The following is a 27,113-nucleotide window of genomic DNA, read 5'->3' on the forward strand; positions in this document are numbered from 1 at the left end:
AAATTTTTAAAAATTAAAATCATATCAAGGATCTTTTCCGACTACAATGACATGAGACTAGAAATCAATTACAGGAAAAAAACTCTAAAAAGCCACAAACATGTGAAGGCTAAACAATATGCTACTAAACAACTAATGCACCACTGAAGAAGAGGAAAACAAAAAATACCTAGATACAAATGAAAACAAAAGCATGACAATCCAAAACATATGGGATGAAGCAAAAGCAGTTCTAAAGGAAGTGTATAGCAATACAATCTTACCTCAGAAAACAAGAGAAATCTCAAATAACCTAACCTTACACCAAAAGCAACTAGAGAATGAAGAACAAACAAAACCCAAAGTTAGTAGAAGGAAAGAAATCATAAAAATCCGAGCAGAAATAAATGAAGTAGAGACAAAGAAAACAATAGAAAAGATCAATGAAACTAAAAGCTGGTTCTTTAAAAAGGTAAGCAAAATTGATAAACCTTTAGCTGGACTCATCAAGAAAAAAAGGGAGAGGGCTCAAATCAATAAAATTAGTAATGAAAAAGGAAAAGTTACAGCTGACACCACAGAATACAAAGGATCATAAGAGACTACTACAAGCAACTATTCATCAGTAAAATGGACAACCTAGATGAAATGGACAAATTCTTAGAAAGGTACAATCTCCCAAGACTGAACCAGGAGGACATAAAAAATATGAACAGACCAATCACAAGTACTGAAATCGAAATTGTGATTAAAAATCTTCCAACAAACAAAAGTCCAGGACCAGATGGCTTCACAGGCAAATTCTATCAAACATTTAAAGAAAGTTAACACCTCTCCTTCTGAAACTATTCCAAAAAATTGCAGAGGAAGGAACACTCCCAAACTCATACTATGAGACCAACATCACCCTACTACCAAAACCAGACAAAGATACCACAAAAACAGAAAATACCAGGCTAATATTACTGATGAACACAGATGCAAAAATCCTTGACAAAATACTAGCGAACTGAATCCAACAATACATTAAAAGGATCATACACCATGATCAAGTGGGATTCATCCCAGGGATGCAATATCCCTGATATTTTTCAATATCCACAAATCAATCAGTGTGATACACCATATCAACAAATTGAAGAGCAAAAACCATATGATCATCTCAGTAGATGCAGAAAAAGCTTTTGACAAAATTCAGCACCCATTTATAATAAAAACTCTCCAGAAAGGGAACATACCTCAACATAATAAAGCCCATTTAAGACAAAACTACAACTAACATCATACTCAATGGGGAAAAGCTGAAAACATTTTCTCTAAAATAAGGAATAAGACAAGGATGTCCATTCTCATCACTTTTATTTAACATAGTTTTGGAAGTCCTAGCCATGACAATCAGAGAAGAAATAAAAGAAATCCAAATTGGAAAAGAAGAAGTACAACTGCTACTGTTTCCAGATGACATGATACTATACATAGAAAATCCTAAAGATGCTGTTAGAAAACTACTAGAGCTCATCAATGAATTCAGTAAAGTTGCAGGATACAAAATTAACACAAAGAAATCTCTTGCATTCCTATACACTAACAATGAAAGATCAGAAAGGGAAATCAAGGAAACAATCCCACTTACCACTGCATCAAAAAGAATAAAATATCTAGGAATAAACCTACCTAAAGAGGCAAAAGATCAGTAGTCAGAAAACTATAAGATACTGATAAAGAAATAAAAGATGAAACAAACATATGGAGAGATATACCATGTTCCTGGACTGGAAGAATCAATGCTGTGAAAAGGACTATACTACCCAAAGCAATCAATAGATTCAATGCAATCCCTATCAAATTACCAATGGTATTTTTCACAAAACTAGGACAAAAAATTTTAAAATCTGTATGGAGACACAAAAGACCCCAAATAGCTAAAGCAATCTTGAGAAAGAAAAACGGAGCTGGAGGCATCAGGCTCCCTGACTTCAGACTATACTACAAAGCTACAGTCATCAAAACAATATGGTACTGCCAAAAAACAAATATCGATCAATGGAACAGGATAGAAAGCCCAGAAATAAACCAATGTTCATTGCAGTGCTGATGACAAAAGACAATATATGGACACAAACTAAATGTCCATTGACAGATGAATGGATAAAGAAGATGTGGTACGTATATACAATGGAATATTACTCAGCCATTAAAAAGAATGAAATAATGCCATTTGCAGCAACATGGTTGGATCTGGAGATTATCATACTAAGTGAAGTAAGTCAGACAGAGAAAGACAAATATCATATGATATCACTTATATTTGGAATCTAAAAAAAAATGATATAAATGAACTTATTTATGAAACAGAAACAGACTCACAGACTTAGAGAATGAACTTATAGTTACCGGGGGGGGGGAAGGCTGGGAAGCAGGTTTAGACTGGGAGTTTGGGATTGACATATACACACTGTTATATTTAAAATAAATAACCAACAAGGACCTACTGTATACCATAGGGAACTCTACTCAATATTCTGTAGTAACCTAAATGGAAAAATAATTGATACATGTGTATGTATAACTGAATCACTTTGCTGTACCCATGAAACACAACACTGTTAATCAACCATACTCCAATATTAAATAAAAATTAAAAAAAAAAGAAGATCAAAGCCTAGGGGAAAATACCCCTGGAAGAAACAATATTCTTTAAAGCCCTAGGCCCTGGAGGGGATCCAACCACTGCTCACCAAATTCTGAAAACACATACTCATTAGGCCCTTCTAATGAGTCTCTCTGTTCAGAAGCGTAATGGGGATTACTGGTTTGTGCAAGACTTAAGAGCAGTAATGTGGCATCCCTATTCACGCAATGGTGCCAAACCCATGCACCCTCCTCACCCAAATGCCCAGGGGTGCTCAGTAATCTCTGTGTTGGACTTCAAGGGTGTATTTTTCTGTATTCCCCTGTATCCAGACTCTTAATACCTTTTTGCCTTTGAATGGTGGGACCCCAACACCTTGAAGGCTACCCAATACACTTGGACAGTGCTTTCACAGGGTTTTCAGGACAGCCCCCATCTTTTTGGAAATGCTTTAACAAAGTAGCTGAGGGAGAATGGAACTCTGTTAAAATATCTTGATGACTTATTGATCAGTAGTGAGACAAAGCGAGCTTCAGGTCAGAATACCGTTAAGGTTTTAAATTTTCGGGCAGAAAAAGGATATAAAGTCTCATCATCCAAAGCTCAGATCTCACAGTAACAGATTCAATACTTAAGCTTTGGTTTGAGCCCTGGCCATAGATCAGAAGACAGCAATTAGTGCATGATCATCTCCAACCACAAAGAGACAGCTCTGAGGCTTTCTTGGGATGGCTGGGTTCTGTTGTATCTGGATTCTGAATTATGGCCTTATAGCCAAACCCCTATATGAGGCTTTGAAGGGGAAAGAAACAAAACCCCTTCAGTGGAATAGGAACCACTGGTGGGACTTCAAGACTCTAAAGTCTAAATTGAGCACAGCACCAGCACTGGGGCTTCCAAATTTATACAAACCCCTTTACCCTATACATTCGTGAGAGGTCAAAAATAGTGCCAGGTGTCCTGACCCAAAAGCTGGGGACAGATCAAAGACTAGTGGCTTACTTTTCAAAACAAATGGACTCAGTAGCCCTGGCATGGCCAAGGTGCCTGTGGGCAGTAGCCGCTACAGCCCTGTTCGTTAACGAGGCTTCCAAGCTCATCCTGGAACCAAACTTAGATGTATTAACCCCTCATCAAGTACAATCCGTGCTAGAAGTCAAAGGCCATCATTGGTTGACTGGGAGAAGGTTAACAAGATATCAGCCTCTCCTAATGGACACCCACAACATTACCTTAAAGATGTGCCAAACTCTGAACCCAGCAACTCTGCTTCCAGCTGTTGAGAGTGGAGACTTACCACATCAGTGTACAGAAACTACAGAAGAAACTTACTCCAGCAGGTGTGATCTTCTAGATGAACCTCCTGACAGCCCAGAGGTTGAATGGTTTACTGATGGGAGCTGTTTTATAGAAATGGGAACCTGAAAGGCGAGGTATGAGAAGGTCAGTCTAGAAGAAGTCAAAGAAGCCAAGGCCCTGCCACCCCAGATTTCAGCCCAGAAGGCTGAACTAATTGTATTAATGAGAGCTCTGCAATTAGGGAAGGAAAAGAAATTAAATATTTATACTGACTCTAAGTATGGGTTCCATGTGCTGTAAGCTCATGCCGCCATTTGGAAAGAAAGAGGGATGTTAACTGCTGGAAACTCTCCCATAAAGCATAAAGATTTAATCCTGGCTCTTTTAGAGGCAGTGCAGCTCCTGACCCAGGTGGAAGTAATCCACTGTAGAGGCCACCAGAGGGATGGATCTTTTGTGAACCAAGAGAACAGAAAAGCTGATCGAGCTGCAAAACAGGTAGCTCGAGTGCAAGAGCCTGAGCAGATTGTGGCCCTAGTGATTGACCCCCACCCAGGCTCCCTGGCCTTCCCCAGTATTCCCAACAAGAACAAGAAAACACTGAAAAAATAGGGTTATGAGAAAAGAAGCACCTGTTGGTATATGAAGGATGAGAAGGTGCTTATCCCTGAGGCTTAACAGTGGAAACGTGTTAAGAATTTACATGATGCCACCCACTTGGGGAGGGATACACGCTGGAACTTAATGCAAAAGACCTTTTTAGGGAAGGGGCTTAAAAGAACAGCAAAATAAGTAACACTTACCTGTGATTTGTGTGCCCGTAATAATCCACAGGCCCATCCAATCCCCCCTTCATTACTCAAGCCAGTTCAGCACCAAGGGGAATACCCCGGGGAAGATTGGCAGTCAGAGTTTACCCAAATGCCCTGGCAATTAATATATAAATATCTTCTTTATTTGTTGATACCTTCACACGATGGGTTGAAGCCTTCCCTACTCCAACCAAAAAGACTACTGAAGTCTGTAAGTCCCTCTTAAAGGAAATAATTCCTCAGTTTGGACTTTCCAAAAATCTCTCCAGAGTGATAAGGGGCCCTCTTTTATAGCCAAAATCACACAGTGGCTCTCAATGTCTCTGGAAATAGATGATAAGCGACACACCTCCTGGCAGCCCCAACCTTCAGGGAAGGTAGAGAAAATAAACCATACTTCAAAGAAAACTTTAGCAAAGTTTTGCCAAGAGACTCTTGAACCTTGGACCAACCTGTTTCCTGTTGTACTCCTCAGGGTCTGTATAGCCCCCAGGAGTAGTCTGCAGCTTAGCCCATTTGAAATGACCTATGGGAGACCTCTCCTTACTACTGACATTCTACCTGATGAGGAAATGAGCCAAACTGCGCAGTATATTATTAATCTAGGACAAAGTCAAAAGGCAATCCTGGACTATGCCAACAGCACTGCCAGCTCCTGCTAAGAATACAGCGGAAGGGGCAGTCTCTTCATAAACTAACCCTGGAGACCAAGTTCTTCTTAAAACATGGAAGGAAAGATCCCCAGAAGATCAACAATTGTCAAAATGGAAGGGTCCCTAGAGAGTAATCCTAGCCACCCCCACCGCTGTGAAACTGCAAGGGATACCTAGTTGGGTACATCTGTCCAGAATAAAGCTCTTACCTCCAAAAAGTTTGCAGGCCACATCAGAGGAACAATTCACCTGTGAGCCAGTGGAAGATCTGAGATACCTATTCAAAAGACAAGCACAATCAATAGCTAAGTAAAAAGTGAAATGGTGGATTGGATTCTTATTTGCCATTCTTGTTAGTGTATTTTTGTTTGCATTTTGCTGGTTTGCTCAGCCACCCTCGCCATGGAAGCAGCTCTTTTGTCCGCATTGGCTCTTAGGGAAACACACCACCACAAGAATGCCTCTCCTACTGATTCTGTCCACCTTACTAGTCCCTGTAATCAGGGGACAATGGCACAAAGGCTCACTTATCAACACTGCCAAAATCATACTTGAAGGGGAACATTTAAGGGAATGCTGGTTATGCCATCAGCACCCTCAATTGGGTACTGCCCCTGCTTGCATTCTCTCTGAATCTGTCAGTTCCAGTGGTGATTAATGATCTAAACGGAGGACCGCTGCCACCCTCTTGACCTCTGCTAGTCTCACCTGCACTTTTCTTAGGTGCTGGGAGCAAAAGCAGGCTACTGTGCATGATCCCTGCACACAGCACCACCAAGTGGGTGGACAGACCACCTAAGCTATGCCTCCTGGCCAACCTACTGATCTGCCCCTGTTGACACCACATTTAAGGAACCAGCTCACTCCCCCACTCAGGGAGCAAGCAAGAGCACCTGTTTCTTGTTTTTGCTCCCTCAGGCTGCAGCAAGAGCTCCAGTAAAGCCTTGCCTGAAATCCTTGGCTGGCCTGTAATCAATTTCTATTGATTAAAAAGTCCGAGGATCCAGGTTGGTAACAGTTGTGTCAAAAGGATTCAAGAGCCAACATGAAGGGGATTCCATTGCCAAAATATAGAACAATTTGACCAATAATAACTGCCCTTCATTGAAAATAATAGATATTTAAAATCCTTGTATCAAATATATTGAAGTGAGATAATAATACTAATAAAAATACTAATACATAAAAATACTAATTTTCCAATGTTGCAGAATACAAGTGTATCAATCCATTATTTTGAAACTTGGAAAATAAGGTGAAAGAATTAAGAAAAATAGATGAAGGGGAGAAGTACTTTATGGGAAGTTTCCAGGTAATAATATAAGAAGGAGTGGTATGATCAGAATATCAACATTTAGTAACGCCTAATCAATTTATTGGCTCTAAGTACTGATCGTCAATTATCACCTATAAAGTAATCCACTCCCCCATGCCCCAAGTCATACTGGAGTTTGATCTAAGTTGAATGCATATTTTATGGAAAATCTAGTAGATAGAGGAAGATTTTTTTTTTTTTTTTTTTTGAGGAAGATGTTTATACCTTCAGAACACAATGAGCAAAATCCAGACGGAGGATGATTCTACAGGACCTGGTTTTCTCAAAGAAAGTGGCAAGGAAAAAAAGATTAAAGAAATATGAGGCATGTCAACCAACCACAAAGTGTGGGCTTTATTTGGATTCTGATTTAAACAAACTGTCTAGAAGAAATGACATTTATGAGACAATTGGAAATTTTACTTATTTAAAGATAATAAGAATCAACTTTTTCTTATTATAATAGTACTATGGTTATGTTTTTTTAAACTATCATTGAGTGATACAGTGAAATATTTATGGATAAAATGACATGATGTTTGAGATTTGCTTCATAATGATATGGAGTTGGGAAATGGATGAGCTCATGAATCCCATGAATTGATAATTATTAAAATTGTAGGATGGGTACATGGGGGTTGATTTCATTATGGTGTCTACTTTAGTATGTTAAATTCGTCCTTACTAAAAGTTTTAAGTACAGATTTTGCTCCCATAAAACATACCTTTTTACTCAATAGCCCATTATGAAGGTCCTGACCTAAATGCATGTTTACTCCATCAGCGTTTTAATTGCACCTGGATCTTGGCAAACAGCTTGACTTTCTCCAGGTTCATTTTATTAAAAAAAAAAAAGTGTCTCTTCTAAATGCTTATGGACAAATGAATAAGCCCCTCACCTGGGACTGTTTTAAACTGTTAGTTCAGATTGGTAGAAGTATGTCGTATTCCCCTGGACCTCTAAAGTCATTAAAAAATATTATATTTAACAAATTTAAATTCTATACTTAAAACACACTTGTTTCCTCAGTTCCAAATGTACTCTTTTTATTAGAGAATTTTAAGTCTTTAATTATATCTATATTTGTTTGCATCATACTGCCTCTTAATCTTCCATTTCAAAATTAGTATAAAGAAAATTGTGAAAATGTTAGGATCTTGGTCTATCACTGCTAAGGGGCAAAGTTGTTTATTATTTTATGTTTTCATGCTTACTAAAATCCTGCCTCACACCCTTTCATATTAATCTAAAGCAAAGTCCATGGGATCTAGATCTGAAAGTATTTCTCTGATATTCAAGGTAACCAAAAATAGGTCATGAACAGTTAAGAACAAATGTAAATATAGTCATACTTTTTACCTCTATATGCACGGATTATAGTATGGCGTTGATTTCTGCTCTGCTTTCCCAGTTTCCTGACTTCCACGTCAGATCTCCATCTTGGGAATGAGATCATCACAGATTCTGGTCCTTGCTGTCTTTTGTCTTCTATTAATGGTCTTCTCCAGTGAGTGGACGCACTTCTGCTCCTTCCTTACACACGTCTGAAGGCCCTCTGCTTGGGCCTGGCTTGGGACCTGAGCGATCTCCTCGTTTTCCAGCTTTAGTTTCTCTCCTGCATGGCCTTTAGCGCTGGGTATCTCTGGCCTTCCCTTTCAATGTTTACTCTGCAATCTTCGACACACGTCTGCAGTGACTCTTCATTCCTGAGGTAGCCTTCCATCACCTTCTGTTGTTCAAGCTACTTAAAGGGGTCAGGGAAAGATTTTTCTATGGAGTTTAGGTCTGCAGTAAGCTGGATCTTTTTCTTTCAGAACCTTCTGGATTTCGACTTTTGCAAATTCTTCTCTTTTTTTTGTAAATTCATTTATTTAATTTATTTTTGGCTGTGTTGGGTCTTCGTTTCTGTGCGAGGGCTTTTTCTAGTTGCGGTAAGCGGGGGCCACTCTTCATCGTGGTGCGCGGGCCTCTCACTCTCGCGGCCTCTCTTGTGCGGAGCACAAGCTCCAAACGCGCAGGCTCAGTAGTTGTGGCTCACGGGGCCAGTTGCTCCGCGGCACGTGGGATCCTCCCAGACCAGGGCTCGAGCCCACGTCCCCTTAATTGGCAGGCAGATTCTCAACCACTGCGCCACTAGGGAAGCCCAAATTCTTCTTTTTCTGAGTCTCCTCCATCGCCTGGTACAAGATCCCTTCAAACACGTTCGTGACCTTCCCCATCTCCAGGTTCTTCACGTGGAGCTCCTCACACTTGCTCTTCAGCGACAGCTTCTTTTCTGCCACATCCCGGTCCTTCTGGCTGAGCGGCAGCACGTCCATCATGGGTCCCATGGGCAGCAGCTGGTCCGCATGCTGAGGAGAACACACAGGAGCCAGCTGGGCACGGGAACACCCTGAGCTCCCAGGAAACCAGGTTCTGCCAGCTTGGCCTCTGGCGGACTTCCTGAAGAAGGCATGTGGGGCACAGGCTTCTCTCAGGGGCCCGGGCAGGGCGTCGGTCTCAACGGGCCTTCCATAAAGGAGCCCATGGAACTTGAGGCCTAAGGACTGTTTCCTCCAGGCTGATTCCTTAAACCGGGAGCAGCCCCAAACTGCTCCAGAGAATCCACCCCACCTGGTGCCTAGAACCTCAGACGGGTCTCGGAGGTGCTCCTCATTCAGTGGCAAGGCAGCTCTGGCCGTGTGGCTCCGCGGGTAAGCCCTAGGCTCACTGACCGCACCACTGGCAGGAGCCCGCGCGCGGAAGAATCCCCGGCATGCCTGCGGCTCCTGGCGGCCCCGCCCCGCTCTACAGCGCAGGCGTGTCATCCCGCGGACCGGAAAGCAGCTTGCTCCACCGAGGTGAGTTCCAGCCGCTTCTGGCCCAGCTCTGAGCAGTGGAGCTGCAGGCCCCGCCCGCCTGTTCGGAGGGTCTTCTGGGGACCGGGTCTCTTCGCCACCTCGGAACAGGTTAAAGTTTGGGTCACCCAGCTTGTCCCAGTCCGGGTTGTAAGACAGCGGAGGAGGGAGAATGGGACCCTCCTCTGCCTGCTCTGGGGCCTCTTCCTGCCTCGCCTCAGGTCTCCCAGAGGGAGGTTTGAGGCCGGCCCCCTTTCCCAGGTTCCTTGGTGGGGGCGGACTTTTGCTGGCAGCGTCTTCAGAGACGTCAGATTCTAGGCCTATGAGCCCACTCCTGGAAGGGTCAGCCATTTGGCCCTTGGCCGCTTCCTTCTGAGGCCATGGAGACGTGGCCCTTCCAGTCTTCAGAGGGCAGGCCTGTCCCTGTTCTCAGGACTAGGAGCATCCTTCCCGGTGGCTGCAGCCTCGCCAAGCAGGTCTGCGAGGGGCCGGCTTTCCGCGGGGCTCCTTCCAGGCAAGTACCCAGGGGCAAAGCAGCGGAGGAGGAGAGTCCGCGGCCAGCTTTCCCCTTCCGCGCTGTGTGGTCCTCTCTTCTGTCTTGGGAGGCCATTCCCAGAGGGCCTTCCAGGATTTGGCAGGTGGATGTAATGTCTTTCTCTAAGCGATAAGAACTAATGTGTTCTTGCAAGGCTTGCTCAGGGCTGCCAGACATTTGTGCTGGAGATGCCTCTTGGTTTTCAAGACTTCCAGGGTCCGGGGAGAGTTTGAGGGATCTAGGAATTTTCTAAATTCCTAAACACTTTCCTCTAAGCCACACTTTAGTTGCATTTTGTAAATTTTAGTAAGTTGTATTTTAATTTTTATTCAGTTAAAATATTTTTTCAATTTCTCTTGGGACTTCTTTTGATACCCACCTAGGCCCTTGGACTCTTTAATCAATAGAAATTGACAACAGGCCAGTGAGGATTTCAGGCAAGGCTTTAATGGAGCTCCTGCTACAGCAGGAGTGAGCAAAAACAAGAAACAGGTGCCCTTGGCCAGTTGGTTCCTTAAATGCGGTGAGGAGGAGGGGTTGGGTCTTTGGCTTGGGCCAGAGGCATTGCTTAAGTGGTCTGCCCACCCTCTTGGTGGTGCTGTGTGCAGAGATCACAAGCAGTAGCCTGTTTTTCCTCCTGGCACCTAAGAAAGACAGTTGGTTTGTTCACAATTGACCCAACCATGTAAGTGTGTAGTTATTTTTAGTCCCTAATAGTTTCTTTGTAGTCTCTTGTTCAAGGAGACATTTGTCCAGGTGCAAGCACTCTGGTAGAGGGTCCCAGTTCCCAGCCAATCTCACTTTGACCCACAAATTATTTAGAAATGTGCTGTTCGATTTCTAAATTATTAGGGATTTTCATCTGTCTTTCTGTTAACTGATTTCTAAATTAATTACATTGCAGACTGAGAATATACTTTGTATAATTTCTATTCTTTTAAAATTAAAGTATGTTTTATGGCCTAGAATGTGGTCCATCTTAGTGAATATCAACATGAGCTTGAGAAAAATATGGATTCTGCTCTTGTTTAATAGAATATTCTATAGATGCCAATTAGATCAAGTTTATTGTTGTTCAGGTTATGCAAATCTATGCTGAATCAATCTGTCAACTGACAGAGGGATGTTGATGTCTCAGATTGTAATAGTGAATATGTCTATTTCTCTTTTCATTTTGATGCTCTGTTAGGTACCTCCATATTTAAGATTTTTATGTCATTTGAAGATTGACCCTTTTGTCATTATGCAATGCCCTTCTTTATTTCAGATAATCTTCCTTCTGAATATGCTTTATGTGAAGTTAATGTAGTTCCTCCAGCTTTTTTTGGATTGTTGTTAGTATATCTTTCTCCCTTCCTTTACTTTTTACTTACATGTAGTATTTATATGTAAAGTATATTTCTTGTAGACAACATATTTCTGTGTTTTTTCTTTTTTCCTTTTAAACCACTCTGAAAACTTCAGTTTTTTCAGTTGATATTTTCAGACCACCTTAAAAGTGATTGTTATTATAGTTGGATTATTAACTAGTTTTAATTGAGTGCTTATATGATTCCATTTTATTTCCTCTCTTAGCATATCAATTGTAATTTTTTAACTATTATTTAGTGGTGTCCCTGGATTTTACAAGATATAGTTTTTAACTAATCTAAGTCCACCTTCAAAAAGCACTATACCATTTCAAATGTAGCGTAGATACTCGGAACATTACCAGTTTCTCTTATTGCTTCTTATATTACTGTATTAGTCTGCTTGGGCTGCCATAACAAAATACTACAGATGTGATATTTGATGTGCCTTAAAGAACAGAAATTTATTTTCTCTCAGGTCTGAAGGTTGGGAAGTCCAAGAACAAGGTGATAGCCAGTTCAGTTTCTGATGAGAACTCTCTTCCTGGCATGTATATGGTTACCTTCTTGCTACGTCTTCACAGGGCAGAAAGAGAGCCCGAGCTCTCGCATGTCTCTTCTTATAAGGATACTAATCCTATTGGATCAGGACCCCACTCTTATGACCTCAATTAATCTTACTTATCTCCTTATAGGCCCTATCTCCAAATACAGTCACATTGAGGATTAGGGCTTTAGCATATGAATTTTAGGGGGACACAGTTCAGTCCATAGTAATTAGTGTCATTCATTTCACTTACCGATATATTCTAATCACCCAGTACATTTTTACTAGTATTACTTTAGGCAAACTACAATCTTTTAGATCCATTAAGAGTAAAAAATTTATTTTACCTTTATTTTTTCTCTGATAGTCTTCTTTAATTTAGACAGATTGAAGTTCTGACCTATATCATTTTTCATTTGCCTGAAGATCTTAACATTTCATGAAAAGCAAGTCAGCTGGCAATTAATTTCCTGTTTCATGTTACTTTGAGAAAGTCTTCATTTCTCTTTCACTTTTGAAGAGTAATTTCACTGGATATAGAATTCCAGGTTGGCATATTTTTTTTCTTTCAACTCTTTATTTTGCTTAATTCTCTCCTTACATGATATCTAATGAGAAATTTACTATAATACTTGTTCCTATTACTTACTATAATCCTTGTTTATTTCTTCTTTCACTATTTACTTTTTCTGTCTGGTGTTCTACAATTTAAATATACTACACTTGGGTGGTTTTCTGTTTGTTTTACGTTTATCCTGCTTGGTGTTCTCTGAACTTCCATAATATGTGTTTTGGTGATTGCCATTAATATTAATAGAAGCCTGACCATGTTAACCGAAATTTCAGAAATGGAGACCTGACTGAAATAAAGCGGCATATTTATTTGTGGTTTGTTAGGACTGCAGCCCGGGAGACAGATTCAACAAGCACGTGAATTGTGTTCTGCTAGATTGTAAGATGGAGGAAGCTTATAAAAGCAAAAGCTGCAAGGCCACACCTAGTCACATAGTTGTTTGTCAAAAATTATGATTGGAGCTGGCAAGAAGGGCGCTTGTTAAGCAAAGATTGGTTGGGGCCTGAAATGGTTGCATAGTTACAAGGGGTGGGGGGAGGGACTTGAGACCATAAAGTTGCAGCTTGTGGATGTTATTCCAAATACACCTGGTGATAATACTTGGGTTTGATACAATTCAGAGAAAATTCAAGTTCTCAGTGGTCTATGGGTGCATCTGGGGCCAGATCCTAAATGGCTTAATCACCCCATTTTTGTATGTCTGAACTATGATTACTGCATTACAATTTCAATTTGTCATCAGTCATTATTACTTAAAATATATTTTTTTTCTGCTCCATTCTTTTTTTCATCTTCTTCTCTTATTCCAATTATAGGTATGCTATAACTTTTTTTTTCCCCAGTATTTTCTCTTTATACTTCAGTTTGGGGTGCTTTTGTTTGTTTAAAGATACTTTATTTTTTTAAAGCAGTTTTAGGTTCACAGAAAATTTAGTGGAACATAATTTTTAGTGGAACTCATACATAGAGTTCCCACATCCCCCCACCTCCATACACATACAACCTTCCTCACAATCAACATCCCATAACAGAGTGATACATTTTTTACAATCAATGCATGTGCATTAGCACATCATCATCCAAAGTCTGTAGTTTACATTATAGTTCATTCTTGGTAGTTCAGGAAATTTTATTGATATGCCTCTAAGCTCACTGATTCCTCAGTTGTATTGTCTACTGATGAGCCCATTGGAGACATTCATTTCTGCTATTGTGTTTTGATTTCTAGCATTCACTTTTGCTTCTTCTTGTAGTTTCCATCTCTCTGATAATATTACCCATCTGTCACTGCATGTTGTCACTTTTTTCCATTAGAGCCTTTAACATTTTAACCATTGATATTTTAAATTCAGTAAGTCCAGCATCTGTGTCCTATCAGATTCTGGTTCTGATATTGCTTTGTCTTTTATTTTATTTTTCACTTTATTAAAATTATTTTATTTTGTTTGAGAAGCAACTCCTAAAGCAAATATAATAGCATGGAATTTTGATTTTGAGATTTATTATATATATATAGTAAAATACATAACAGTGACACAAAGATGTGGGTAGTACATGTAATTTTACTTTTTAAGGTTCTTATGTTTTATATGAAATGGTACATTGCTAACTCTGTAGACTGTGACCACTTAAGGATGTTTATTATAGTTGCTACAATAACTATAAAAATAATACAAAGAGGTATAGTTAAAAAGCCAATTGAGGCATTAAAATGAAAAATTAATAAAAAAGAAATGATAACCCAAGAGAAGTTAGTAAAGGAGGAACACAAAGACAAACTAAAAGAAAAATTACTTAGGAACACAAATAAAACATGAATTAATAGCACCACTGAATTTTTAATCCTACATACTGATAAATATAAATGAACTAAACACTCCAATTTTTAGAAAGATATTTTCAGGCTGGATAAAAAGGAAGACTAAATTATATGTACAAGAGACAGATAACAAGACATAGGGGGGCAAAAAATGGTAAAAGATATGCTATGCAGACAATAAACACAATAAAACATTGCCTATATTAGTATCAGGGAAAAAGGATTAATTTATCAGGAAGGCACAACAATGCTTAAAATGTTTACCACTTATAAAAGAACTGAAAAATATGAAGCAAATATTAATAGGATTAAAGAGAAGTAGATTAATCCACCAATGTGGCTGAGGATTTTAACATTTCTCTCGAAGTATTTGATAGAACAGATTTGAACAACAGATTGGAACAGATTTGTCAGCCAATCTGGCCTGATTTACACTGATGGAGCCAATAACTCAGATAACGTAATACTTTTCAAGCACACATAAAACAATTACCGAAATATATTTCAAGACAAAATAAGTTCTCAATACGTTTTGAAAACTGAAATATCACATAGTAAGTTCTCTCACTGTAATAGAATTAGAATTAGATTAGAAATCAATACCAGTAAGGCACCTTTGTCTCTTTAAACAGTGCTTTTTTCTTGCCTTTTGGCATACCTTTTAATTTTTTTTTTTTTTTTTGTTATAGATCAGACAGATTATACTGGGTAATAGAAAGTAAAGTAAATAGGCTTTTAGTGTGAGAATTTATGTTATTCTGGCTAGGAGCTGAGTTGTGTTTAATGTTTGTTGTAACTGTACGTGCCAGAGTGTTCAAATTCCTCTTATGTCCTTATTTTTATCTCTCCTCTTGACTTTGGAGCTTCTCTATACTGCTACTATTATCTCCTGGAGCAGCCTTAGTGTGGTGCTAAAATGTGGGGGAGAGGGAGCATTCTACAATCCAATTAAGTGTCAGTCTTTCAGTAGGCCTGTATCTCAGGCCTTCACAAGTGTTTGTCTCCCACCCCTACTCATTTCCCTGATTGCAATGTTCTCAATCTATTTCCTTGCCATCCTGAGCCATGATTACTATTTTTAATTCTTAGGTGAAATAATAAGTCTAGTGGGGATTGTAGTTGGGAGGAATTCCTTTCCCCAGTTTGGGTAAGAGTTCAAAATTGTGCTCTAAGAGAGTACTATCCCACCGAGAATAGGCCGTTGTTATGGAGAAAGCTCTGGACATGTTTCATAATGTTACTCTTCCTCTTCCGCTGCCATTTCTACAATGGATCTTTCTTGGGTACTCACCATAAGAACATGATAGGGTTCCTGGAAGGAATGCTCATGAAAGTATGGGCCCCATGATTCTGAGACCACCAGAAGTTTTTCACTTTCATGTTAGTCTACATTCTGTGTAGCAATTCATCAAAATTACCATTTAAGTGTTCCCACCAGCTTATGGCTCTAGCAGCTTCTGCTTCAGGTAAGCAGATCTTGGCTCTGATTCTCTGGATTCACCTTTCTGTCCAGATTTAACAGTGGTGGTTTCCTCTGAGACCTCAGTTTTCTAATGGATCCAAGAAATGTCACCAATTTTCAGTTTGTCCAGGTTTTTCTTGTTGTAAGGATCAGAGTGACCACTTCTAAGATCTTTATATTTTTAAACTGAAGGTAGAATTGCCCATTCTGCCTCTTTTTCTAATTTTTTTGAAATTGATTTTAAGTAGTGTAAATGTCTAAGTATTGCCATCTCAACTGGTTTTAGTTCAGAATACCTGAGCAGTATCAAGTACGCTGTAGCAATTTTATTTTTGCATTAAATATCTTGGGACATGCTTCTGCTAACATTTAATGGAATCTTAAATAGAAATTCATGCTGAAATGTTCAGATATTTCTATTAAATGTTTTAAAATCTTCCACAAATATACTAGATATATATTCAAAACCATGTTTGGTTGGAGTGCATGAAACACATTTTTTGGTATGTGCTATAGCAATTAACTGTGATTTTTTTGAATACAGATTTATTAAATACTTGAGGACTTCTCTGTCAATGACTTTACAAAAGTGTTATTATCCTTTTTCCAAATAAGGGCTAAGTAAATTTGGTTTGAAATGCTAGCTGTCTAAGGCAGCAGAGGCATTTGAAGTTTGCTGGCTCTGCTACTTTGAAGAGAACATCTTGATGTCCCATTAATACTCTAGGCATTGATCAAAAGGGAAAGACAGCTTATTTTCTTTTCCTTTTAAAGGTTTTTCTCACATTAAAAATATAAATTTCATGTTAAAGGGGAAAATAAATCATCGTGACACTATAACTAAATCTGCAGCAAATTCCATTCATTCTGCTACTGTACAAATTGGAGACCTAGGAGGATGAATTAGAGATGCTGATTCTACAGTTTTCACAAGTAAATGGGAGCCAAAAATAGAATCAGTCACAAACCAGTAGAGAATTATAGCAGCATCCTACGATGTTGATTTTTTTATATTTTAACAAGTAGACTTTAACCTATATTAATGATTGATTTGAGAGATTATCCATACAGGTACTATAAATAATCTGATGCACAGATAGGCATACTTCAAAATTCTTAAGGTATATGGAATAATTGCATTATCAAGTGATATTTTTCCTACTCTTATATATTACTTGTCTACATTTCAATTTCATTTTCTTATGAATTTAGTTTAGAGATACAATAATTCAGATATATTTTCAAAATAACCCTACTTTAAAATCCAATTTCCTTTTGGCAGTGTATTATACTCTATGTCTGACATGTTTCCAGTACAATTCAGAACCAAAATGGCTAGGTTTCTTTGGCCTAAATTGCTAATTTGTTCATAAAATTAAATCACATTTAAGTACCGTAAGAAAAAAATTCTAGCGGAAATCTAATTACTATTAAAATAATAAACAATTATTATTAAATTAACATTAAATCAACCAAAGGTGAAATCACTAGCCATTTATTACTTTGACAAAAATTTTACATTTTCTTGTAAATATCTCAGTTTTAGTAATGCCACTGAATTTTTATAGATGTGCTTTGATTTATGACTTATAGATGTATTTAAGAAAATATTGTTCACTCAGATTAAAAAATATCAAAGGGAAAAGGCACAGTAAGTTTTATGTGGTGTAGTAACTAGAAAATTATGCCTAAGTTGATGCATACATATGGCCGGTTCCCACCTAGAAACTCAAGGTGCCTGAGCCTCTTTTCACAGAAATCAACACTTCATCATTTTCAGGCTTGGCAATGAAAGTCTCCCCAAAGAAACAAGAAGTGTCTTGTTTGCCCAGTTCTAGAATTATGTTTGACTGGTGCTATTTCTCAAAGTCACATCTTAATTTGTTTCCTGGACTTCACTGGAAATGGCTTGATGCATCCTCACATTCATATTTGCAGTCCTGAAAGTGAATCTTTCCAGAATAATAAGACTGGAGAGGACTTTTTAAAAGGGCTTAAATGAAAATATATGACGAAGATAAAAAAATTATGAAGGAAAATAATCTTCAACACATTTAAACTCACATGATGTATAAGGACTTTGGGAAATAGTAATGCAGTGTTATTTATGTTGTTCTACACTCAGTTGAGGTTTACATTCAAATCATTTTAGTTCAAGGCAGAGTTCAGTAATGCTTTAATAAATTTAGTAAAAATAAATTTTTATAATGAAATAAAACAGAGTCACAGTAGAAGAAGCTATCTTTATTTGGACTTATCATTAATAGTCTATATGAAGAAGTGGCAGCTGAGCCCTGACTTCAAAGTTTCCTGTAGGCAGGGATAAAGGAAAGCGTTAGAGGTTGAGAGGGCAGTGTGAACATTAGCACATAGCATGAGGATGTGGAAAATGTTCTCTATAGGAGAGAATACTCACTTTCGTTTCAGTCAGTGGAAGATACATGATCACTAGAATTTAAAACTGATACTTTGGTATGGCCAGTTTGTTGAAGACATGGCTTCAGAATTTAGAAACATTATTCTGGAAATATTTCTGGCCTGGGAGAAGTAAGGAAGTAGCTACAATTGTCTAGGAAATAGGAAAATACTTTTTGGCAATATAAGTTAAAAAAACTAGAAGATTTTGATAGGTTTTACAGATAGAATTAATATTATTTGGTAACTGATTAAAAATGAATGTGAGAAAAGAGTCAAAGTTAACTGACCTCAAACTTAAATCCCCTGGGGCTGTTCTGCCTTAACAAAATGTGGGAAAAACAAAGAGCAGATTTTAAAGAAGAAATTACTGTTTGTTTTGGACCTCCTGATTTTCAGGTGGTGGTGTCTTATTAGAGAGCCCTTCATGATAATTTGCCTATATTACAGATGATTAAGTCTAAAAGAGACTAAGGTCACATAATCTGTGAGTTACTAAGCAGACATTTAAACTCAAGAATTTTGTCTCAAACAGCAGTTCTTTTCTATAAAGCACACTTTTCTTTTTGTCAATGTAAGTATGACAGGTTGTATCTCGTAAAGGACTAGAGGATGTGTAAGAAGGGCCAGACAGGCCAGGGTGCACACTCTCACCCTGCCACTTCTCAGTTCTACTACCTGGAACATATTACTCAACCACAGTGAGTTTCAATTTATTTACGTGTAAAAATGTAGATAATAACATCCACCCTAAGCTTGTTGAAAGGATTATATATAATAATGTTGTAATAATTAAAAGCACTATAAAAACAGAAATTTATGTAAGACTGGAAAAAAAAGTGAGTCCTATCTACAGGCCATAAATATCAATGCCTTTTTGCTAGACCAAGCCCATATAGCATGACACTGAAGGGTGACATCAACTGTTGACTCACAACTCACCTTCCTAAAAAATGTGAAAACAAACTAAGATCCTGTTACATCTATTTGGAGACCACAGAGATGAAGACAGTGTGATGCATAGGACAGATTGGGAAATCTAGCTTTGGCCTTTTTGCACTCCACTGTATCAGTGGTTTCAAAATGAACTGCCCTTTATTTGTATGGCAGTCAAATACCTGAGAAGCTATAGATTAATCACAACATATACTTAGAGTATGCAGAGCAAAGGTACGTGTGACAATAAAGATAAAAATTGTGACCTCCCCCCATTGTGACTCTTTCTTGATACATTGGGGATAACAACTATTTCAGCAACTCCAGGAACAAGGTCTCATATTTGTGTCATGGAATCTGGCCCTGGTGCATAGGACTCTCTAGAAACAGGAGAGGCTACACACAGAAAACATTTACCTACTGGGACAGCCCATGGTTCAGCTACCTTCCTCTTCCTTTCAAGAGGCTGGGTTACTTAACTGGTAGCATAAACTGGCATAACCTTCCAATATAGCAAACACAGACTTTCTATTTTACGGATAAAAGAGTAAGAAAACTTACTAGACTTAGTGTTTGTTTCTAGGAGTTATTCAGTAATCTTCCTTGCCTTACTTCTGTCAAGAACAACAAACACCTCTGCTTACAGGATAATAGTGAGAATCTTTCTAGTTACACAAGATATTAGGTAGTAGTAATAAGCATAGCCTTTCATGTCAGACAAACCTGGGTATGGATCTCTGATCTGCTACTAATTAATAGGTATTTGACTTTGGGTAAGATATTTAAATTCACTAAGCATCAACTTACTTGTAAAAGAGGAATAATAAAAATAATATAAAAATAATACCTCATAGGTTGATCTGTAGAATAAATATGGTATTAATGTAAGCAATTGGTTTACTGTAAGTCCCCTACATACAAACCGTTAAGTTGCGAACTTTCAGAGATGTGAACGTGCGTTCACATGTCCAGTCACGTAAGTTAGTTCACGTGTCTGGCACACATTGTCACGTGCGTGCATCCTCTACAAGTGGTTGTGCTTTGGTGTACTTAACTGTACAGTACTGTATAGAGTATGGTAGTACATTATCTGTATTTCAAGCCCAGGATGTCTGGAAGCAAGCTTAAAAGCAGTGGTGATATAGCTGGTGCTACTGTACTTTTCAAGGTACTGTACTATAAGATTAAAAATGTTTTCTTTATTTTTTGTGTTTATTTTTTATATATTATTTGTGTGAAAAGGATTATAAACCTATTACAGTACAGTATATATAGCCAATTGTGTTAATTGGGTACCTAGGCTAACTTTGTTGGACTTAGGAACAAATTGGACTTACGAACATGCTCTCGGAACACAACTCGTTTGTATGTAGGGAATTACAGTATAGCCTGGCACATAATGAAACTATTGATCAAGGCATTTGTGAGTCCTGCCCATATTCAAGGGTATGGGGAAATATTCTCCACCTTTTTGATGGGGTGAGAAGTTGACATTGCATAAGAGCATGTGGAATGGGAAATATTGTTGTAGTCATTTTTGGAAAATGCAATAAGTTACAGTTTACTCTCTTACCAAAACATTTCACATCCTTCCCACAAGAAAAACACACCTACCTCCTTCCTTACCCTCACTAAATTCTCATAATTATGGCAGTCAAATCCATGAGTATAAGATCTCACATCTAAACCAGGTTCATGTGCTGATTCCTTGGTAACAGTTTCTCAAGTAGTTCCTCTTGATCTGAAACCTATAAAAATTGTTATTTATCCGCTTCAGACCCAACACGCAGTGTTCATCTACATAGTATATCCACAGTATCCACAGACCCTCCTGCTCAATAATGCCATGGAATAGGAGGCTTTTGAGCAGGCACTGATCCATAGCATTCTGGGACCCAGCACAAGCACATGTTACCACTTCTTTGATTAGGGCCCCATCCTGCTCTTTGGAAGTAGTGCTCAGGGGACCTTGGCTTCACCCTTTGAGTTATCCTTCATTCCCTACATGAAATGGCCCATGTTTGCATTAGAAACCTGAGGGCTCAGAGACTTCTAATGAATATCTCTGTTCTTTTCAGTCCAAGCTGATATAATTATTATACATGAACTTCTCACCCCATCAAAAAGGTGGAGAATATTTCTCCATACCCTTGAATATGGACAGGACTCACAAATGCCTTGGCTTGGAAAAAATGTGGGTAAGAAGACTGTGAATTTCTTATATATCAAAGTATAATCAATTCTGCACATCCCAGGTGACCCATTCATATGGCGAGCAGTTGATGTTGGCTGAAAGCTAAGTTGGGCCTGTTGACTGAAGCATAGCCTCTCCACATGACTTTGGCTATTCAAAATGTGGTAACTGGGTTCTGAGAGGGGGCAAAGAAATGTGCAAGAAGTATCAGGAAGCAGGACCTGCTAGGCCTAATAAGGGCTATGTCTAGAATTGGTATAGTGTCATTTCTGCCATATTCTATTAATCAAAGCAGTTATAGGGCTTACCTAATTTCAAGGTAGTAGAGAAACAGACTTCACATTTTGTTTGGAGAGTGGAAAGGTCACACTGGAGAAGATCTAAGAGATTGAGGGATTTTGTTGCATCTATCTTTGGAAAATAAAATCACTTATGGTAAGCAGGTCAGTGCTGCTTGTTGAAGTGCATCTTTCTGTCTTTCTTTCTGTCCCTTTTTTTCTCCTTCTTACCTCCCTCCTCTGTGTCCACCTTTGTTGCTTCCTCCTTTTCCATCTTGTTCTTACATAACAGCCTTGCCAAGAGTTGTTACAGTTTAGGAATGGCTGGGTGGGAGATTATAGACATTGGGGATGAACTCTGTTTCCTACTCTCTCTAGATATGTTTTATCAAGGGCTGGCACATCTCATCTCAATGGAATTGAAAATTTTGATATTTGTGTGGCTTAGGGGAAATAGGTCATTTTATTTGCTTTGATCTGGATACTAGTCTATTGCAAATGAGCCAAAAAAAGTGTTCCATGTCAGTTCATTCACATCATTAGTGCACTACATTGTGGTTTGGGACCAAAGGTCAAGTTAGAGTTAGCATACTATTTTAATTCCTTCACTTCTTGGTATGTATTCCTCTGCTTGAGTCCTCTTGGGAAATAGTGTGACAGCCAGGACCAAGTCAGGACCCAGGTTAATGTGGATTCCCTGGTCAAAGGCCTGGTGACATCTTAAGAATATCATATGAAAATAATTCACATACTTGTAAAAGCCTTAGTACAAGGCACAGAGAAAAGGAACCAATCTCTGTATTGGGACAAAATCACAGGCCTTTGAAACAGTGTTCCTATAACAAACAAGAGAACTTTATAAAACTTCAACTCATTTCTTTAATAAAATTCAGAAGGACGTTTGATGAGATTGAATAGCATAAAAGCATAATCGTGAAAAAAAAGTATAAGGTAATTGCAAGGAAAATGTGATTGACTATTTTTGCTTAAAAAGCACACTTGGAGGGAGTAAATAAGACAGGGTAGTAGGAAAACCCATTTTGTGAAATAGAGGATAAAGTTAAGAAATTGATGAATCATAAAAACAAAATATAGAAGACACAGAATAGATCTCAGATACCCAATGTAGTCTCATTTAATTAATCTTTTTATGTATTTAGTGAGCATCTATTATCATTTTATATTAAGCACTATCCTGATTGTTTGGGACCTAACACTTAGCATAGCAGACACTGTCCTTTTTCTGAAAGAGGCTAAAGTCAAGCAAATGAAACAGAAAATTAAGTAATTATGGTAAAGCATGATGAATTATCTGATCAGGGTAGTACAGGTTGCTAAGAGAGTGAATAATGGTTATATGAAAGTACTCTTAATAGGGTCACAAAGTCTTCTTAGAGGAAGTACTATTTAAAATGAGATCTGAAATATGAGTAATAGATAAAGAAAGCAATGGTGTGGAGAGTTTCAGAGGAAATACCATATATAATACCCAATTAGGCCCATGTAGAGGAGAGAACACGGCACATTCAAAGAAATGAAAAAGATTCTGTTGTTGGTTGAACAGATGTTCCATTTCTTTCAGCTATGTAATTCATTGGGTCAAGCTTAGTTAGGGCAGATACTTGCAAACTCTGATTCAAGCCAAAAACTAAGAACCAGTAGCAAGGGCCAGTATGTCTAGAGACCTGCATTTCTTAGTGTGACTGCACAAAAAATTGAGTGCATACAGACAGTAGGAAATTCTTAGATGTCATAGGACTTGACAAATTCTAGTAGTTTATTGCTATTTCTTATTTTTGATCATAGGTCTCATGTTCTTGGATCTATGAACATCCTCCATTACTTTGATTAGAGTACACTGAAAACAAATGCCTTCCAAAATTAATTTTAAATTAATTTAATTTTTTCTGTGAGATATCTTTACATCAAATGCATCCTTTTGTTTGTTCTGAACCTTGAGCACTGTATTTCCCATTTTTTAATATACCAAGCACTGTAATCTTCACAATAACCCTGTAAAGTGGGTGCAATTTTTTTTTTAACATTTAATTCTTTACAAATGAGAAAACTAAGACACAGGGAGCTTAAGTTACTGGCCTAAAGTCATCAGAGCTAGAATATGGTGGGGATAGTTTTCAGATACATTTATTCTGAGTGCAGAGCCACATTCTTAATCACTATACTAAAAAAACTACCTAACTACAGATATATTTCTTTTACAGTAGTATCATTGCTGATTTAATACAGGGGAAGGAGAAAAACAGACAAGATAAGGGAAATTAGTGAAGAGAGAAGAAAACAGGAGAAAATTTCTCTGAGCTGAAGAAAGAAGTGCGTCTCACCAAATGCCACCATAAACTTACTATAATGAAATATCTGTGGTTTATGAGACTATGAATCTATCCTTTAAGCATATTTTAAAAAAAAGAAAAGAAAAAAAATCCCTGTAGTTTAAAAAGAAGTAGATTGATAACAGTTTTCTGTAATTGAAAAAATTTTCTAAATAAATTTATTGAGATAATTCTTGCATATTTTCATGTGAAGTATAGTGATCTCAGAATTTTGTACACAGAAAGTGTATTAATGTTGTGTGAGACACAACATAGAAGAGTTTAGAAATTGTACCGCTAACATATTCTTCATGAACATGTCTCGGGAAGAAGAATGCGAACTAGATGAAGTTCAGTGTCCTTATAGTGAATGTTAGAAGTCTTATGGAAAGTGAGTCATTAAAAGGCAGCCAGGATGACTGAGGCCAGGAGAGGAGATGGTATGGAAAGAAATAGACCTAAAGAGGTGGGAATGATAAATTAGATCAGTTAGGGTCTCATAAGCCAAGTTAAGTGGTCTAGTCTTTTACTAAGAATAGTCAGATGCCATTAGAAGACATTAAGAAAAATCAGATCTAGGTTTCAAAATAATCTTTTAGTGTGGAGAATGGTAGGGAAGGTGCTGAAAATGAGCAGAGAAAAGTCAAGTTGTTTCGGAACAATTCGAGGGTGCTTAATATCACCATTTTTATTTACTGTTATTCATAGTATTATATCTATCTAATGCAAAAATAAGAGAAATATTTAAAAAATTAAAATAATGTCTGAAAAGTGACAGTAAAATTCTCATTTTTCTATAATCCTCTAATCATATGAATATCTTCTGGGTAAATCCAACAAATTAACTGAAGCATTATTATCCCAAATTAAAGTTCAGTAAGATCATAGCTTAAAAATATACATACTTTGTTTAATAGAGTGAACTAACCAAAGCTTTTTAACCTAACATCTGTCATAAAAATATATCCCAGATTAAACATGTGTTAAAGGAAAAAATTAAAGTTTGTAGAAAAATGTACCTGCCAATATTTATCAAACCTTCTATTTGAAATGCTTCTTTTCTTGTACAAAACTCAAGGTAGAAACTATATAGCAATGTAATTATGTGGTCGATAACAAAACAATGAAATATTCATAAAACAAAACAAAGACCATCATTGCTATATAAAAGTTTGGAGTCATCTGCATGAAGGTGCTAGGGCAATCTGTGAGAATTTATGAAGCTGTGAAGGAAAGGAAGACTTTCTCTGAATGAAGCTGTGAATTTATATACAAGAACAGAATAAACAAGAGCAGCTGGGTACGGAGACAAAGAAAATGCGGTTCAACAGATGAGGGGAGAAAGAAAGTGAAAGGTTAGGGTTTCATTGGTAAAAGGTGTTCAAATGATTTGAAGGCTTAAGAGAACTTGAAGAAAAAAAATTTTTTTAGAACTAGCTGTTGAGAGGTCATTGATGACATGTAATTACACAGTTTATTTGGAGGTATTTAAACTAAGTAAAATAGAGCATTAATTATAGGCACATCTTGGAAATATTGTGGGTTTGGTTCTAGACCACTGAGATAAAGTGAATATCACAATAAAGTGAGTGACACAAATTTTTGGTTTCCCAGTGCATATAAAAGTTATATTTATACTATACTGCAGTCTAATATGTGTAAAATAGTATTGTCTAAAAAAAAAACAATGTACATAACCTTGATTAAAAATACTTTATTGCTAAAAATGCTAACCATCATCTGAGCCTTCAGTGAATCATAATCTTTTTGCTGGTAGACGGTCTTGCCTCCGTGTTGGTGGCTGCTGACTGATCTGAGTGGTGGTTGCTCAAGGTTGGGGTGGCTGTGGCAGTTTCTTAAAATAAGACAACAATGATGTTTGCAGCATCAATTGACTCTTTCTTTCACAACTGATTTCTCTGTAGCACTCAATGCTGTTTGATGGTATTTCACCCGTGGGAGAACTTTTAAAATTGGAGTCAACCTCTCACCCTGCTGCTGCTTTATTGACTAAGTTTATGTAATACCTTAAATCCTTTGTTGTCGTTTCAATAATCTTCACAGCATCTTCACCGGCAGTAGATTCTGTCTCAAGAAACCACATTGTTTTGCTCATCCACAGGAAGCAATTCCTCATCTGATAAATTTTTATCATGAGATTATAGCAATTTGGTTACACCTTCAGGCTCCAGTTATAATTCTAATTCTCTTGCTATTTCTACCATATCTGCAGTGACTTCCTCCACTGAAGTCTTGAACCTCTCCAAGTCATCTGTGAGAGTTGGAATCAACTTCTTCCAAACTCCTGTTAATGTTGATATTTTCATCTCTTCCCATGAATCACAAATGTTCTTAATGGCATCTAGAATGGTGAATCCTTTCCAGAAGGCTTTCAGTTTACTTTGCCGAGATCCATCAATGGAATCAGTATCTATGGCAGCTATACTATTATGAAATGTAATTCTTAAACAATATGACTTGAAAGTTGAAATTACTCCTTGATCCATGAGCTTCAGAATGTGTACTGTGTTAACCAGCCTGGAAACAATATTAATCTCATTGTCCATCTCCATCAGAGTTCTTCAGTGACCAGGTGCATTATCAGTGAGCAGTACTATTTTGAAAGCAATTTTTTTTTTTTTTTCCTGAGCAGTGGGCTTCAACAGTGGGCTTAAAATAGTCAGTAAGCCATGTTGTAAACAGATGTGCTGTCATCTAGGCTATGTTGTTCCATTTACGGAGCATAGGCAGAATAGATTTAGCATAACTCTTAAGGGCCCTAGGATTTTCAGAATGGTAAATGAGCATTCGCTTCAACTTAAAGTCACCAGCTGCATTAGCCCCTAACAAGAGAGTCAGCCTGTCCTTTGAGGCTCTGAAGCCAGCCACAGACTTCTCTAGCTATCAAAGTCCTCGATGGCATCTTCTTCCAACAGAAAACTGTTGTGTCCACATTGAAAATCTGTTGTTTAGTGTAGCCACCTTTATTAATGATCTTAGCTAGATCTTCTGGATAACTTGCTGCAGCTTTAATATCAGCACTTATAACTTTATATTATGGAGAGGACTTCTTTCCTTAAACCTCATGAACCGATCTTTACTAGCTTCAAACTTTTCTTCTCCAGCTTCCTCACCTTTCTCATTCT

General features: G+C 37.8%; 1 pseudogene; it reads right to left on the bottom strand.

Annotated features, from left to right (window-relative positions):
• Window positions 1-8,118: 8,118 nt before the first annotated feature.
• LOC132360144 (transforming acidic coiled-coil-containing protein 3-like) lies at window positions 8,119-26,071 on the bottom strand (annotated as a pseudogene).
• Between the last annotated feature and the right edge of the window lie 1,042 nt (window positions 26,072-27,113).

This window comes from Balaenoptera ricei, chromosome 2 (genome assembly GCF_028023285.1).
Source record: "Balaenoptera ricei isolate mBalRic1 chromosome 2, mBalRic1.hap2, whole genome shotgun sequence".
Taxonomy (NCBI): Eukaryota; Metazoa; Chordata; class Mammalia; order Artiodactyla; family Balaenopteridae; genus Balaenoptera; species Balaenoptera ricei.